Genomic DNA, 15,813 nt, shown 5'->3' with positions numbered 1-15,813 from the left:
ATCAGTATATCTTCCCTGGAAAATGCGGGTGTCTCTGAGGTGAAAAAGGCATTTACAGCATAGAGCTGCAAAAACGCAGCAGCAGAGGAACAAGAAAGAGGGTATGGAGAAAAAAATGATACACCAAGGTTGCAGAGAATATGGTTGGTCAAAGTGCATTTTTAAGAAGGCTGTTAATGTGCTGAAGAGCCCCTGTTCCAGCACATGGGAACGTCCCTGCTGCCTTGGGCCGGGCTGGCTGAGCTGCAGGGAAATCTCAGCACTGTTTCTGTCTGGGGGTCTTGAGCCCAGAGGAAGCTTAGGAGAGGCCATTGATTTTGGCTCCTGTAACTCATGTCTGAACAGGAGCGTGTCTTCAAAATCACACTGTCTTTGCAAAGGAAGACGGGCTGAATTTGAAGAGACAGCAGAGGGAAGTGAAAAAAGGGAAAAACTCAGACCTGCCTTCACATGTTATTTGTCTGAAGCTATGGAACATGGTGCTTCAGAGGCAGATACTGAAATTTTCCAGTTTATCTGGTGTTGACCAAAAATTCTGTCACAACCCAATTCTGAGCGAGCCACCATAAATGATCATCTCAACAGGGACGAAACCACCGGGCTGCGAAGTATCATTTATTTGAGAAATTCACATCAGGTCAAATGCCAGGATTTACATTTCTTAAGCTTTGCTGTGCTGCAGTTACAAAGGCCCAGGGATGGGGTGCAGGGAGCCGCTCTGAACATCGCTCCTGGCAACACGCCTGACTTGCCAGATGAGGGAATCTACGAGTGCCAGGGCGCGTGGCTGCAAAGATAACACGCTGCAAGGTACGTTTTTCTGTCAAGGAGCCAACATGGAAATTCATTAATAATAATTTGCACTTAGAGGAGCCTTTCATCTGAGAAGCTCAGTGACTTCCAGTTGTTGGTAAAGGATAAAAATGTGAGCAGGTTGAAGGGGCCCTGCTTTCCCAAATGAAATGGTGCTGGGTGAGCACGTTCGCCTTCTCAAGGCTGGGAGCACAGCTGTGCATGGGCCTGGATGCTGGAGGGGGGCAATTAGTGAAATCACCTGGTGCCATCCATAAGTAACGAGGAGGGAGAGCATTTAGGTGGTTGCAGGTGGAGGTTGAGCACTGGGTGGAAACTGCAGTGCAAGAGAAGGGAGTGCATGGAGGTGAGAAGAAGTGAAGCTCTTCTGCTGCTGTCAGGCTGTGGGCACAGAATGGACCTTGGTGGAAAAAGTGAGTCCTGCTTTGCTTTGTTTTGTCTGTTTTGGTGGGGTTTTTTTGATGTTACTACTGGGTTGTGTTTGTAGGGCTTCCCCTTTGGCAAGGGGAAGGTCACTGCTAAGGAATAAGGTGTGATTTTTTCCCAGTATATATGCATGGGAACACCTCATAGTGCAAAGTGAACATGGTACCTCCTGGATCAGATGCTGGATCCTGAATCCTTCTGATATGGCTTAACTGCTAAGAAGTCCATGTTCCTTCAACTGGGGAGCATGCTGACTTGCCCTCAGCTTCTAGAAATACTTTAATGTTGATTAAATTTGAGAGATTACCTGAAAAAAAAAAAGCCTTTGGTTTTGAAAAGCAAGGATGCTGCTAGTTCATGGTGCTACACGCAGCTTGTTGGGTTGGAAACAGCATAGTGACCTCCGATGTCTGCATAAGTTTTTCTTCTTTCCTCCTTGCCAAGCTCCAAGGCCAAGTAGCCATAGCAGCAAGAGCATTGTTCTGTTTTGGAAGAATCCTAGGCTGGATTTCAGAGCTTAAAAAGTAAGCTATCAGCAAAAACGCAACAGCAGACAGAGATAATGATGCAAATTACTAAATAACTCTCCCTCTTGATTACTTATTTTGGACAAACTCAGACCCATTCTTTTTATGCTTATGCTAGGAAGGGATTAGAGCTCTTTGTGCAAGTGATGGTGTCAAAGCCAGCTGCAAGCGTCTTGAGGCAATCTGATGCTGGCTGAGCCGTACCAAGCCACAAAGACACCCTGTGCAAATCATCCTCTTGGCTGCTGCGGGGTTTGCTTTGTGCGGGGTTTGCTTTGTGCGGGGTTTGCTTTGTGCGGGGTTTGCTTTGTGCGGGGTTTGCTTTGTGCGGGGTTTGGCACATTGCAGCCCATCGTGCATCTTTCTGGAGATGCAGTAGCATGTTTAGAGATACTTGGTGACTTTTTTTAGCCCTCTGTTTGCCCCTCGAGCCTGTACCTGAAGGTTTTTGAGGCAGCTGGTTTCCAGCGTGCTCTATGGCTGTGTAGGGTGATGAGTGCAGGGACACTGAAGTCCCTCTGTGTTCTGGCTGTAGCTTCTCATCCCTGCTGAGCCCTGTGCTGTGAGACGGCTGCAAGGGTCACATCTGAGCTCCTGAATTCAAACAATGTGAGGAGCAACCAAATTCCTGGAGGCCACAGTGTAGGTTGGAATCCTCCATAAGCAGATTGCGGCACCGTAATTATCTGGAAGCTTTTGTCTGGCTACAAATGTGGGATAGGAGGGAAATCTTGGAGAAAGGCAAGGTAACTGTACCACCGTCTCACACGTGGCCCTGGTGGAAGAGGCACCTGGCTGAGAAATGCCTGTTCTGCTGTCAGCCAGGTCAAACTGCTCACTCGCTGTTGTTCCTGTGGCTGGTGGATGTTTTAAGCTGCCATGTAGCTTCCTGAGGTGGCAGATTTCGCTTTCAGCATCACTAATGAAAAGCCACTTGGCACAAATCCATGTTATTCAGATCTGTTGGCTGTGGGGAGAGGGAAGGTGGAGAGAGATGTGGACGGTTTATAGTGCAGAACTGAAGAATGAAAGCAGAGTCCTGTGGGAGAAAAGATGAAGACTTAAGGTGTGTGAAGGCTAAGATTGCTTTCTGTAATGTGTGTATGATTTCCCTGGTTGGGAATGATAATTTTCCTGGTTTGGGGGTAAGATTGACACAACCCCTCTGAGGCTTAGCGTGGTTCCATTGCATGGCTGTCTTGATGTGGAGTGCGAGCATCACCTAGGGCTGTACATAAACTGGTAATTTGGCTGTATGGGATAGTGAATTATTCTGGGGACAGGTCAAAATTGTACGTTTTCTGATGATGGGGAAGATTTTGATTTGTAAGCTGAGTTGTACAGCTTATGAGGCTCCAGCTGGACAGGCTGCACTGCAGGCAGAAAGCCCCGTTGGAGGCAGACAGGCACCCAAAATGCTGCGTAGCTGACAGTTGTCACTAAAGTGCCGTTTAGTAGCAATTGCTATAGGAGCAGAATCATCTGGGGACTCTTCTTTGGTTATGATGACACTATACATCTTGTAAAACTGAGCTGAGGTTACTGTAAAGATGAGACTCTATTCATTTAGTATGATATTGCTACAGGGTCTGTTCATGGATTGTCTGAAAAGATTAATATTCTTTAACAACAACACTTTGGCAAATCAAGGCGCCATTTCCCAGTCTTTCACTCCGCCCCTGTGTTTTGGGATCTGCCATTTACTTTTTCCATCATGCCTCTAGGTTCATTGTACCATGTCCGTCAGCTTCACACGAGTTTTACACCCTTCTTTTTAACGTCCTCCAAGAATATCTTCTCTGCTTTGTAGGGCATTGTGTCTTATTAATTTAAAGCCCACTATTACCTGGAGTTGGCCTGACACTTGTGGCTGAAGGGCAGGTCCACAGGCATGTGCTTGTGAGATATCCAGCTGATCTCCACCAGAAAGAAATTAAACATTTATATAAGAATTACAAGTGTGTGACTCTAAAGTGGCCGGAGTGAATTATCACCCGCGATAATGTGCAATGATGAGTAAGTGCTGCGGTTCATCGTAGCAATGAATGGCTATGAACTGTAGCGTTTCCCATTAAGTTTCCCAGAGCTTCACGTTGCGCAGGTCTCTGAGTACAGACCTCTTGTAAAACAGGTTTTTGGAGAGCCCTGCATGGTTCAGGTTCCCTCCTGGCAGTCCTTCAGTAGCATCAGCTGGCCATGAAGTAATTGCTGTAGCAGGGCTCGTATTTATTCAGCTGCTACCTGTAGAAGGAGCAGATCAAAACATTTTTTTTCCTGTTTAGAAAAGGCTAAAGACACAGAGGTTTGCTTGTTTATTTTCTTTCTTTGAGTCTCCTCCCCCTTCTACCTACAAGGGAATGAGCTGGGCTGAAAGATCCAGCCTAGTTAAGCTGAGGTAGCTGGAAGTGGAGGCCAAAGATGCAGATGTGCCTCTTCTCAGTGTCCTTCTGTTCGCCAGTGCAGGTGTGTGGACCTGCAGCAAGTTAATTCCCAGTTGCATAAGCTACTGGGGAGTGGTGGGGAGGAGAAGCATGTGTGGAAAGGACAGAAAGAGGAGAGGAGGCTTGTATGTCTTCCCAGCTGTTGTTGTGTCTTGTTTTAGTTCAGTATTTTCAATATCCTAATTTAAATCACCCTTAGCTTTGGGTTTATGAACCTGGTTATGCTTTGGTAAGATAACCGGTCCTGTGTACTAACAGGTTTTATTAAATAGACGAGCCAATAAATCTAAAATGAAGTGGGCATATTGCTGAACGAATGCGGTACAATTTCACCAAACTACCAGAATGGAATAATACAGCAATCAAAGGCTGCAATTGAAGCTGAATCCATAAATAAGTGGATTCAAACTAACAATTTGCCAACTTAAACCAGCAGGTAATCAGATTCAGTTGATGCGAAGAGGAACTGCTCTGTGTTGGTCTCCTTGGAAAAAACATACGGAGGAGCAAAGTCCTTTCAATGGATATAAACCAGAGCTTTGGGCAGCACAGCCCTTCAGCTGGTGAGGGCACCAGCACATGGGAAGGGTGTGCAGGTGGGACATTACATGAAGCCCTTTCCGGGGATGTGCCTCAGTGCAGACGAATGCGGGAAATTGATGTGCCTGTATACATTGCATGAAGCTGTCAGGATGCGCAGCGAACGCGTGGCTTGTTTGGGTCTCGTTCTCTTCTCCCAGTCCTGCGCTTTCACCGCCAGCACCCTGACTCTTCCAGCAGACTTGGGTATCGGGGTGATGTTGGAGGAGTTTCAGGAGACGAGGTGACTGTTTCCCACCTGCCTGCTTTGGAGTGCAGCAGCGTCCTGCACTGCCAGGGCCAGCCCGTAGTGGCACAGGGAAGGCGATAAATGACCTCCTTACTTCACAAAACCTGCTCGGTTAGCAGGAAGCGTATGTTCTTTCAGAAATACTCTGATAGCAGTGTGAGGGCAGAGAGGGGGAGGCCAGCCAACAAGCTTGATGTCAGCTTTCCAGCTGAGGTAATGGACATAAAAATCTCCATATGCTGAGAAGTCACTTTAAGAAAAAGTATTAACCTAATTAGCCCATTTGTCTTTTTTCTCATCAAGCATCAGTTGTTTCCTACCTTAAATTAGGAAACCAGTACAGGTAATGTCATAACTTGTGTTTTGGAGTTATTAGAACAAGTTGTCTTGCCCTTTAGAGTAAATTCACTTCAAATTCTGTCTGCAAATGTGTCTGCTTTGTGTCCGTATGGACCATGGAATTTCGTTGCACTAAGCTGGCATGGTGGACGCTGGATTCAGAAGCAAACCCATGGCCCTTTAGTAGGTAGTTCAAAATAAGGCAACCAAAATAATAATGACATTCAAACCAGCTTTTATTGCAAAGCGGGAATTCACAGGTAATGCAGGAATTGCCCCAGGGAAAGGTGGTCAGTGGAGGTGCCTCACAGGAGCTGCGTTCGAGTGTTAACCGAAAATGGATGGTTGAACAAGGCTTGATGCAATTTGGGGTCTAAAGAGGCCTGCAAATATGATTGCTGGCAATTTCCCATCAGAGCCCTGTGGCTGAATTAGACAAGTTTAATTAGTTCAGTTCCATGTAGCATCGCTAATCTGCGGGAACTGGGATTTCCTGAGTCTTTCTCAGATATTGGTGGCATGATGGTTAAAAATGCAGTTTGAAGGCTTTTGCAGAAGTCCCATTATTGCGGAGCTGCAAGAAGTGACTCTCTTCAGCCTGGGGCTGTTAGTCAAAATTAAGATGGGGATCACTGCTGAACGCTACAGAAGCTGCTTTGGACGTGAAGTCTTTCACTGATAAGCGCCTAAATCCTTTGGTTTAAATGGGAACTTGGTGTTCCTGGATTCAAGGATGTGATCTAGTAGGAAACAGTTAAAATCATAGCAAGTACTGAGTTCTGAGATAGAATTCAGCTCCAGAAAATCATGATCCTTGAGCTCATCTCTTTGAGCTCTACATCTAAAAGAAATATTAGCAATTACGTGGCAGAAAATCAAGCTGGAAGAGCCGGACTCACTTGGCACCGTGCAGTGCCCCATAGGGCTGGGCACTGTCTGTCCTGGGCTTCCGTCCAGAGGTTTCGTCAGTCTGATGCTTATGAAGAAAAATTCTAATGCATCTATTATAAGAAAAAGGTAGCTTTAAGATTTCAAGGTTAATTAAAACCAGACTGATAGTGGGGAAGATCGGGAGCTGGTGTATTCCTAAATAGCCAAGGAAAAAATTGCTATATCAAGGATGTAAGTGCTTACTTTGACATAGTAAGGAGAGAGTATGGAGTGCAGAAATCTTGGGCAAGACTGCAAGAGGAGATGAGCTGCTTAACCCTGTCCAGACACCACAGACATTGTATAACTGCTCCGTACCCAAGTGCATGCAGCGGGATTTGCCAGAAGATGGCACTCCAAGTACGGAATGCTGCGTGTTCTGCAGTCCTCTCTGCTTGCTCCTCATCTATTGGGTAATAATAGTTCATGCACATGCAGACCTAGAGCTGATGGAGTTCTGTATAATAAGTATAGCCTAAGGTTTTGCAATCAGATTGTCAGTTAAAGGAGGAACAACTTTAGGGATGATATAGGTGGTGTGTTGTTAATAATGTAGGTATTAGCTTAATTATTGTGCGAGTGCTTTCCAAAAAGAGTCGTAGAGCAATCTGCTATCAAAGTAGATTAATTTCGGTACTGGAAGTTCCACACTTTCTCGAATCACTTGTGATGCATTAGGTAATAGAAGTAAAGTGACTGTTTGTCTAAAGGTATCATTCTCCTTGAATCCAGCTTGGCTTGTTTAAAGTCTTAATGAATGAAAAATGAAAACTTTGAATAAAACAAAAGCTGTTTGGGAAAATTCTGGTATTTGTAAAAGCTGAAGGTTTTAAAACTCTTTGATGTGTAGCAAGTGGCTAGAATGACAGGGTGAGTTTCTGGAGAGATTCCATGCAGCAGGTGAATGCTTTAGGGTTGATTCTGGTGTTGTTGCTCATTTTCTGTTATTACTTTGGTTTAGTCTTTAGGGCTCTCTGATGGTTCAGGCAGCGGATGCACTTGTGGAGTCCTTGGGCAGCTTCAGCTCGTGCTGTTCTAGTCTGACGTGACCGCGGTACCCAGGAACCGCCTGCTTGGCAAGGATGCTGGTGATGCTGAGGGATGCGCATGGGAGGAAAGCTTTTCCCAGACAGGTTGTTGCAGAAACAGAAGAGCTTGAGGGGAGGCAGGCAGCTCCCCTGCTGCCTCTGATAATAAAACAAAGCACAGAGAAGCAGAAAGGGGTTTTGATCATGTTTTCCTCCTCTGCAGGATTTAAAGGTCTTTAACAAGTTGGCAGATGTTAGTGGAAGGAGCTTTCCTGTGGCTTCAGGAAGAATCTGGACCTTGCTGTGAAGCCTTAATAAGGGCTGACCTCAGGACAACAGGCACGGTGGAGCGGTGGGGGCTGCCGGCTCTGACCTGCTTCGCTTTGGTCTCGCACTTTGTGCCAAAGAGTGTCTACATAGCATTCAGCCAGCCCAAGATACAAAAGCCTCGTAACGAGGTGGGTAGGACACATGTTCTGTTACCAGACGCCGTTTTGCCCACTGTGAGCTGGAAACGGAGCAGCCAGAGCTGCGCATCCGAGCTCTGGAGGTGATGGGGGAGCGTTAAACCCGAGTGTGGGTCCAGGTCTGTGCCTGCCCGCCCCCTCTGAACACAGCCTGTGCCCGGCCCTGGGGGACCACTCGTGCAAACCCAGCTTTGCTTTTACTGTGGACTTTGGGATCTCCAGGGTTGCAGCCCCATGTCATGCTCAGCCCAGCCTGAGTTCCAGTTTCTGCTAGCCAGAAATCCTTGCGTTAGGTGCTTTAAAACAGTGAAAAAAAATGATTAAATAGTGTAAAAAAGCAACAGTTTGCCCTTTTTACAATGAAGGGGAACTGAGGCTAACATGCAAAATGACATTACAGAATGTGCAGGTGGTACCTACCGAATGTATTTTCAGTGAGAAATACTCCCAGGTTCAGTGTCTGAGCAACCCCATCTAATCAGAAGACCTGTCCCTTCTCCTCCCCACCTGAGATTCTCTTCAGAAAGGTTACTGCCACAATAATTCTGCTTTCTGTCACAGAGCTTTCGCTGTGCCATAAAAATGACACCTCCTGTTGTGTGTGCTCCTCTGACACAGATACTTACCCAGCCCCTCAGGGCCAACCTTGTTTCCCAGCTTCAAAGCATCATCTTCTGTCTCCATCGTACTTCATCACCAGCAACGAACAGATATTAATAAAATTCAGATGGAGAGAGTGATTATAGTTGGTTATGTCAAGTAAATTGAGATGGTTTTCCCTCTTTGGTGTGAATCACACCCAGCAGTCTTATTTCATGAGTGATGCCAGCTCCCCGGGACTGGAAGGTTGTGACTAACAGCTGGTGTTTGTACAGAGTGACTTGCCTTGGCTGGAGGAAAACAGGCAGAGAAATGTAACGTGACTTGCAGAGACACTTAGCAGGGGCTTATCAAATGAGACCACCATTCCCATTTGATCACACTGGGATCACCACCCCAGTGATGAACGTGGGCCCTTTGCTGGTTTGTGACCAACAGGAGCTTTTTGCACTGTCAAGCTCAGCTCCTGCTTTGGAGAAAGCAACTTCTCCTCTGCCAGCACCCCGTGTATTCCCACTGTAAGAAGAGAAAGATGCGTGTCTTGAATTCAGCCTTGAGGCTTTGATTTTGGAAGCAGCTCTGTCTTGTAGGAGAGAGAAAGCCCATTGCAGGTGGCTTGCAGAAGGCTGCCTGGTCCCGAGTGAAGAGAAGCCTGGCCTGGTGCTTGTCTGGGGAGATGGGGGAGCTGCTGCTCGGGGCGCCCTGGGCCTGGGGAGGCCCAACCACCCTGCATGTGGCAGCTCCAGGTTTTCTCAGTTGAGTGCTTGTGTTTTAATTCAAGTCTAGGTTGTGTCTTTTAAAAAAACCCATACTTAGTGTGCATCTAGGGTCACTGAATGTGAGACAACCTGTGTTCATTCAAATACACTGCCTGGCCCTGAGCTCTACTGAGTTCCTAGAAGATTATTTCTATTGTGAAGTATTTAACAAAAGAAAACGTGAGTAACGAGCATCAGGAATAGGAGCATCAGGAATAGGAGCTTCCAGGCACTTCTGTTAAACAATCATTTTGCCTGTTGTCTGGGTGTTAAGCAAAGCACCGTTTCCCCCAGTGGACTCCTGCCCTTCCCCACCTTCCCCATTCCCCCTTGCAGCGTTTCTTGTATGCACCAACCCTTATTTTAAATTCCCGTCTCTGTGCATGGCACAAAGTCCAACAGTGCTCCCAGAGGTCAGATGCTGATGAGCTCAGAGCATCTTTTGGCCCCCATTGAGCTCGGGGGGTCTCTCATGGCCGCTCGTGCTCAGCTGGCTCCCGCAGCTTTGGAGAAGCTGCTGATCTGTTCTCCTCGCTCGGGGCTTCTCTCTTTCACGCTTATTTGCCTCTAGCAGCTCTAATGGCACCTTTTGCTCTGCCCCCGTCATTTCATTAGGTAGGAACAAACCATCCAGGCACTCGAGTTGGAGGCTTTGACACTCAAGATTGTTTCAATGGGAAACTTGTTCCTGCACAAGAGGCTTGTTGCCCTCAAAGCTTCTTGTAAACAGTCTTGGTAATTACAGCTCTCTACAGCTGACTGGATTTTCTGCTTGACATGCTGATGGCCTTAAAAATTAGGAAAGAAAGAGACTACTAGAGAGCTAAAAAGCTGATTTCTAAAGCTCCAGTGTGTCCTACAGCTTGTTGGTTGTGTCAGTAATTTGGTTTTGTTTCTCACTCACAGACCAAACTGAATAGCTGGCCAAGGGGGTTTTATCTGGGGAGAATCGAAAATCACTTCATCCTCCCCTCATCCGTCCCACTAGAACAAGTCCGCTATAGGTTCATTGCTTTTCCAACATGAAATGAACTATTAAACTTCCTCTTATTTAAACTAAGATCATTCCTAAGCACAGCTATTTTTTTGATACGGGTTTTTATCCCCCAGACCCTATTTCAAATCGCTTCAGATTTTAACTATCTATTGGATGGTGGCTTTTCAGAAGAGAGGTCTCAAACCACCTGTATGGAGGTTGCTTTGCAGAAGGTGACCTGGCAGAGGTTAAGTAAGACCCTTCTCCATTTGTTTCCAAAGTGAAGCTGGACTTGCCCTTTTGCTTAAAAAGAAAGGAAAACAACAACCAAACAAAAACCCACAGCCTCTCCTAAGTCTGCACTTAAAACTACACGGGATTGTGCAGTCTGAACAAGCTGGACTGTCTCAAGCTTTGTCACATTTAATGTAGGGTTAACTTGGTGTGCAGGAAGGATGTTCCATGTCTGTTTAGATGGTGCACAGAGTGGTCGCTGCTCCTCAACACTCGGACTTCCGCGTCTGACACCACTGACCTTGCAAAGGGACGGCACTGGGGACATTGGGGCACGTCGCTTTTGTACCGAACACTGTTTTAACAACAGCTTCCCCTAAAAGCAGACAATAGCTGTGCTGAAATACTCAGGCTCGTAAAATGGAAGAGGAGGTAAAGAACTCTTAGATCTCGTGGTGAGGGAAGGCACCTCAGGACTGCTGCTGGTTATACAGCCCAAAGCGCCCACTCCGAGTGATCTGGTGGCTCCTGTTTGATTCCAGCAGCAGCAGCGCGCTCAGCCAAGGGGAAGATTTAACCCAGCTTTGCGTTGAGAGCTGCTCCTGTGACGAGGGAAACTCTGGGAAGGTGGCAGCAGCAGAGCCCATGGTGCTGCCGCTCATCTCCGTGGTGAACAGCACTGCCATTGAGGCACGGAAATGACCTTACAACCCTTGAGACTGTAAAGAAGGTATAGTATATATAGCACTGGACACATGGGGGTAACTCTGCCCAGGACCTGTAAATTTTCAGTAGCTGTGAGCTTGGGTAAATGCAGTAGAGTGTTACATAGTCACGAAAGTTTTAGGAACACCTATACATATTCATAACCTGTCCCCAAGAAGGCGGTTCTTATTACAATGAGTTCAGGAGACCATTTCCATAGTGTCCACCTCCGGCTCCTCCTGGTTGCAGCTGCACAGTTATGGTGAACCTGGGTCCTCTTCTCTGTACATGGTCACCTTTGGTCCAGCGTGATGAGTTGGTTAAAGCTGGTGTATCTCATGTCCTGTGCCCAATTTCTGTTATCTAGTTCACCCAAGGATGCACCCAAGGGCTTTTATCTTTGCAAGGCGTCACCGAACTCCTGTTTCTTGTACAATAAGTTACACAAAGCTAAGCAGGGCTGGGCAATAGTGATGTGGGTTAAGTGTTAGCTCTTTGGTTCTTTAAGTGTTAGTTCTTTAAGTGTTAATTAGTTAATTGTTAATTCCCTGTGTCACCATTGCTAGAGCTGTCAAGCAAGTGCCTCTTGGCTCGGCTTCTTGCTGCCAGCATTCCTGAGCTTGTTTGGTATTCAGGGATGCAAAGAGGAACATAAATAGTTTGATATTCATCCTGACAACTCCAGGCACTGCCATAGCCCCCATTTCAACAACGTAATGGACAGTATGTTATCTCATAATGTGTTTTGAGATCAGAGCTGATTTAAAGGTTATTCATCCTGGGAAAAATTATGCTGTAATTGAATTTATCTTGCATTTATCTATTCAAGGAAACATAAGTACAGTTTAGGGGAGAAAAATACATCAAGGAGCTAAATTTTTATTATCAGTTTGTATAAAAGATACAAATTATTCCAACAACCTTCCTCCACTGAGCTGTGTTATTTGCTGCATAATTGAAGTCCAGGCTGGAAAATAGAGACTTCTTTCAGCAGATAAAGCTCTACACCTTTAACTCAAAGGATGACTGAAGATGATAGCGGGGCAAAGCAGCACAGAGCATGGAAATAATCAGATTTATGTAAAATGAATTAGAAAGTTCCTGCCTAGGGTTTAAGGGAAAAAGAATTGTTCACCTGTGAAACATGGAAATGGAGCTATAGTGTCCCCAGCTTGTGAAATGGGTGGGGAAATAGATGATGTAATTTATATCCATGACTGGGACTGGAAGGCGCCCTTGTTCAGGTTAACAGATGGGGAGTGAGCGTGTGAGAAGCTGCTGACTCTGAGTCGTGTCCCAGGGCTGCTCGTGACCAGCTCGCGTCCCTCCAGGGCACACACGGGCTCCCAAGTGTGGTGGCCTGGAAACGGGGCAAGAAGTGATGTTTGAGTCTGTCATCTGCTCTTGGCAAGCACCGCAGCACGTGGCAGCAGTGCAGTGAAGCTCTGAGTGCTTGACCAAAGTCAACGCAACTGGTGGAGTGGAGTGAGAAGGGTGAAGTGATGGGACCAGGGACACAGAGCAAGGCAGGAATGGGCAGCATGTGCAGTGATGCTGCACGTGGCTTCAGTGGCTTTGAGCTGTTTGATTTGCACAGTTATCACAGAATAGTTTGAGGTGGAAGGGACCTTCCCAGCTCCCCCAGTGCCACCCCTGCCATGAGCAGGGACATCTTCACCAGCTCAGGTTGCTCAGAGCCCCGTCCAACCTGGCCTGGGATGTCTCCAGGTTCATCCACCACCTCTCTGGGTACCTGGGCCAGGCTCTCACCACTCTCAGTGTCAAAAAAATTCTTCCTCATGTTCAGCCTGAATCTCGCATTCTTGGGTTTAAAACCATCACCCCATCCACCCTGATGACAACACGCCTTTGTCTGGACACAGTAAATGATGCATTTTTATCAGGTAGTGTTGTGGGAGATGAGAAGAGACGGTCTGAAGCTATTGCTTCTCCTCAGCAGCTGCATCCACATGGAATACTGAATGTCCTGGGTACTCATTTGCCCATAACTCACCTCTTTCCAGAAGCTCCCCAAGCCCTGGTGGTGCTGTTTTCCCACAGTGGCCGGACCTGGGTTTGAACACGGGGCTTTTGCGTGTGAGCCCTGGCAAGTGGCTCGGGGGAAACAGGAGGATGCGTTCTGGGTTCTGCACTGTCCCGGCAGCTTCTTGGAGGGCAATTTCAACACATCTGGCTTTGAGGCTTCACACCTGGGACTTTCAGATGTTGAAAAATGTTCTGGAAGAATTAGACATTGTTCGCATGGCCTTATTATCTCAACAAGCTATTTTTAACTGGAACGTTGCCCTTAGCTGATCAAAACACTCCTGAATGTGGGTCTCTATATCTTGGTTTCTTTGCCCAAATACTGCAATTTTGATAAAGGGAAAAGAATTCATATACCTCTGAGATAACAAATTTTATGCTAAATTTCAGCCAGATGGTACAGAAAACAGCTGAGAGATTATAGCCCCCAAACCAGGCTTTAAATAGAAATGATAAGTTGCTATAAAGCTGCCATTAGCACTGTTCTAACAATGGAAGAGTTATTTCCCTCATTCACTTTCCCATTCCCCGTTATTTATGTTTGGTTTTTGTTATCCGTGTCATTTCACCCCTTCTGCTGCTTGTGACACCAGAGGGAAGGACTCTGGCCTCGGGAGTCTCGGGAGCAGCAGAACTTCATGCTTTGCTTTAAAGTTTTCTTTAAAACTCATCTTTTCCTTAACAAAACTCTTCTGAAAGATGCAGCAACCTGTGACGTTGTGCATCAGATTTGTTCCAGTACTAGGGAGGAAGTTGCTTGGATGGTCTTGGTGGCACCAGCCCTGCCCATTGCATTGGGATGTTTGTAGATCGGCCCGTGCTTGTGTCCGAGTCCCACTCTCAAAATGACTGTGGGACAATAACCTCTTCTCAAAGTGGGTTTGGTTTTTGTTCTTAAAGCCACATTCCAGCAAAATATTTATGCTCTCAGAGAGCTTCCCCAGCCTGAGCTGACTGCACAAGCACTGCATGTTGTTTTAGTGGCACTGGAGCACAGTCGATGTTTGGACAGTGCCAAGAAACAACCAGCAGCCTGAGTGATGCTCACGCACTGAGTTTGTCCAACGGGTTCAGGATTGCTCCCCGGTGAGGTTTTGCCTTTCTTAAGACAGTCACTATGAAAATGAAGTGTCCTGGAAAATCCCAGCTCTGTGAGGCTCTCGGCTCCTCGGAGATAATGAAAAAGCAAATAGATGGCAGAGCAGCCTGTGGTCCTATGAGGCACCTGCCCCTTCAGTGCATGGGGCTGAGCCCCGAGAGGTCTGTGTTCCTTGGGGACAATTGACAGAATGGGATCCTGTGACCCCAGATTTACACAACTATCCCCAGTCAGGCTGCTTTGCTTTGTTTTATTTGTGATACAATCTGTGATTGCAGTGTTGTGGCTGTGGAGTATGGGTGAAGTCCTGGCTTTGCTTAACTGGGGAAAGAAAACATTCATTTATCTCTTATATGCATTGATTCTGTTAAGAATTCCAGCGTACTGGGGGTTAATGAATTGCCTGAGTTGTACTTGTGCCACTTGATCACAGTAGTCCCCTAACCTTCACTTTTTTTTTTTGCAAACAGCCTTTCCAACATTATTCAATAAAATACCTTTCCAGTTTAATGCGTCATTGCCTCTAGATGACCATAAACTCTAAAACCACATCCAAAGCCCAGACGGGTTTTAATATTTTAACACACGCGTTTTCACGTCTTGGTTCTGTGACTTTTCTCCTGGTCCGTGTCCCTCCAGGTGCCAGCAGCACTCGGCTCTGCTTCACGCTCCCGCACCTCCACGCGGAGCCCAGCGCAGCACAGCCGACAAGCAAGAAATAGAGAAGCAAATGCGTTTACTGGTACAGAGCAGAGCTGGAAAGTCAGTTTGATGGAAAACAAAAGGAGAATACCTCTTGGTGTAATAAAATTTGCTCGTGGCTAAGCAGTTATCACCTGAGCTGCCCTGGGGGAGAATGAAGTTTGATTTCCCAGCTGGAAAATTTCACTGCAATGTTAGTGAAGGGTTTAGGTGGAAATGACTGGGGGGGAGGGAGAACATATTTCTTTCGAATGCTTCCTGATATACAGATAGTGGACGGATAGCAGTGACTCTTTCTTGAATTTCATGAAGCCTGGAAAGGCTCCTGGGAGCGGAAGCTGCCATGCAGAAAGTGGTGGTTTGGCTCTGAGGATGGGGAGTGGAATCAGTGCGGGTCTGTAGCTCAAGGGTGAGGTACAAGGGAAAGCTGAATCCCAGTGTTATCAGTGAGAGAATGCAAGGAGAGGAGGATTGAGCAATTTTGGAGCAGTCAAGGCAGCTGATCCATCTGGCCTCCTAAATTGGGGTGCTGCTCCCCCAAGTGTTTAAATGAGAGGGGTTCATAGCATGCAGGATTGAAATCCAGAGAAAGTTCTGCTGCAAACAAACCCAATTGTCTCTTAGCTGGCTTTTCTAGAGAGCCTGAAGCATCCAGAATATGGAGTTCCCTGCAGACACCAGCATTGCTGCCCCCAGGAGAGGGTGGGCTCATCCAAACCCAGGTGAGCTGGGTCCATCCAGGCTCAAAAAGCCGCTAACGCAGCAGGAGGTGAGCGCTAAATGTGAGCAGGATGGCAGACCCGGCCTCTCCATGGCGGCTCGTCAGGGTTCATTAGTGGTAATCAGCTTTTTGTCTGGCTGGGGAGAATGACACAAACGCAGATCATCACACA

The sequence above is a fragment of the Patagioenas fasciata genome, chromosome 17 (genome assembly GCF_037038585.1).
Source record: "Patagioenas fasciata isolate bPatFas1 chromosome 17, bPatFas1.hap1, whole genome shotgun sequence".
Classification (NCBI taxonomy): Eukaryota; Metazoa; Chordata; class Aves; order Columbiformes; family Columbidae; genus Patagioenas; species Patagioenas fasciata.
This window is presented reverse-complemented; position numbering follows the sequence as displayed.